This window comes from Microcebus murinus, chromosome 23 (genome assembly GCF_040939455.1).
Source record: "Microcebus murinus isolate Inina chromosome 23, M.murinus_Inina_mat1.0, whole genome shotgun sequence".
Classification (NCBI taxonomy): domain Eukaryota; kingdom Metazoa; phylum Chordata; class Mammalia; order Primates; family Cheirogaleidae; genus Microcebus; species Microcebus murinus.
The window spans coordinates 33,316,802-33,319,056 of NC_134126.1; the positions used below are offsets into that span (position 1 = coordinate 33,316,802).

The 2,255-nt window shown below is 30.9% G+C and overlaps 1 non-coding gene across 1 annotated transcript; it reads right to left on the reverse strand.

Moving 5' to 3' along the window:
* Positions 1-738: 738 nt before the first annotated feature.
* LOC142864036 (small nucleolar RNA SNORA42/SNORA80 family) lies at positions 739-871 on the reverse strand. The gene has a single exon (XR_012914632.1). It is a non-coding gene; the product is annotated as a small nucleolar RNA SNORA42/SNORA80 family (small nucleolar RNA).
* Between the last annotated feature and the right edge of the window lie 1,384 nt (positions 872-2,255).

Genomic DNA, 2,255 nt, shown 5'->3' on the forward strand with positions numbered 1-2,255 from the left:
ATATAGTGAAAATGTCGTCAGCTTCAAAGACAAATGAATCGGATGCATATTCCAGCCCCACCATTTATAAAAAGGTGATTAGTCTCTCTGAGCATCAGTTTCCTCATTTGAAAAATTAGAATTTCAAAACCTACTTCAGAGTTTTAAATTAAGATTTAATCAATATAATGAATATAAACCACTGACAACATAATAGGTACTATTTAATGATTTCTTTTTTCTTCTCTTCTCTTACCATTCAAATTCAAGATGTAGTATTATGGTTAGATTGATGGTCTAACTACTTCTGAAAAAAATGTTTGTGTTATTGATCACCAATTGTATGGTTGTATAAATAAGACTGAATATAGAAGCAACTAAAAATGTGATCTCAGCTTAGAGTAAAAAGTGCCTTATCATTATAATTATTTTTCTCTTGATATTTTAAGTCTTGAAGACAATAAATTTAAAAACCACTAAAGTCTGCAATATTGACATCAGACTGGGAAGATTTACCATTTAGGATGGTGTTAGAGTCTTATCTCTGATAACACATAGGGTACAGGGATTACTAGGTTCTACCATACTTGTTTTCTGTAGATAAAACAAAAATAACAAATTATTTTTAAAGATATTAATCACTACATCTATTACCTATACTTCAAAATAGATTTGAAAGTTTCTCTTACATGTTGTAAAAAATGCTCATGTCTCTGTAATTCTCATCTCAAAAGTGATCAACCATATATATTTTTTTCCCACTATGTGACCCACTTCAGTGCCAGCAGCCTACAGGCAGAGGCCAGGCAATGGTTTGGGGCCAGTTTGCTATAGCATGGGGCACTATGAGAGACCCAGGGGGTACGGGCCTCTCAGGAATCCAAACCCATGAATTATCAACCATATTTTTAAGTGAATTATCTGGCCTTAATAATGCAAACTTCTGAGAAAAGAATAAATAGAGGCAGAGAGTACAAGCATATCAAAATATATCCTCCAAATGATTCATCTGAGTAGATTTGGTGTGCCTAGAATTTAATAAATTTTCACAAACCTTCCCGTTTGTTTTATTTTTGTTTGCTTTTTGTTTTGCAGAAAGTCAAATTTCTATACATCACCAAAAAGAAAAAGAAAAAAAATTGTATTAGAAAAGAGAGATGACATCACTAAAGAAACAGAACTCAGTAAATGGCTAATAAAATTTATTTTTGTTTATTTCTTGATCAATTGTAGTCAAATGTGCTTAGCATTTAATAAAATAGATAAATAAATAGTTCATAATTGAACATCTAAACTGCTACAAATTAGAGATAGGCACATACACATCAATTTATCAGTTTTGGAATTAATTTTGAATTTCCATGCCAAACCAGAACAATGTTAATTTCTATCCCTACAGTTTCAATTCTTCTATAAGCACTTAAATATTAAAAAATTCCAATTGTACCTTCCACTTTGACAGTCAAACTAAGGGACTAAAACTTTTTGTTGTAAAGAATTATTAATGCAACCGGTACATTGTGAATCAGAGGCATAGTCAACTAAAAGTACCTTTGAGTTATATTTTTAAGAGCCTGAGACAAGGTTTATGTGATTTCCTGGATATGTCATTTACAGATCAATACTAAAACAATTGATTACCTTATAAATGGTCAAATTGAATTGGTCAAAAAGACATTTTAGTCATTAAGACAAAACTATCAGATGAGCTATTCAACCCTGTATTGATGACTAAGTACTTAGCAGTGGTATTGTTCAAAATTACTGTTTTAGCTCCAAATTGATCAAATCCATGTTGTCCCAAAGCAATGTCTATTTGTAAACACAGATCAATGAAGACCCAGTCTAGTTATAGTAGTGTTATCTACTTGAAAATCAACATAGGAAGAAATACACATATGTGCTTAATAGATACTTTACGATAATGAATGAAGACTTCTCAGTTTAATGATGAGGTTTTATTACATTTCTGCTTATTTTGTCTATCAAAATGTGTAATTGTGTTCACATTCCTGAAGTTGTAAAAATTTTCAAAAAATTATTGGTTTGGCAAACCAATAACGGTGTAACTAGCAATGGACTAGGTGGTACAAATAATCAAAAATAGTAAGTCAATTATTCATAAAGAATAATAAACCAAAAATATGTCATGGAACTCAAGCACATGTCTCACAATTTAGCTATTTAAAGAGGAAAGCAAAAAAATCCAACAGTTTTTGCTGTAATTCTTTCCTTCATTTGGCATGTTAGGTCATTGACCTGTGTCAATTCAAGAG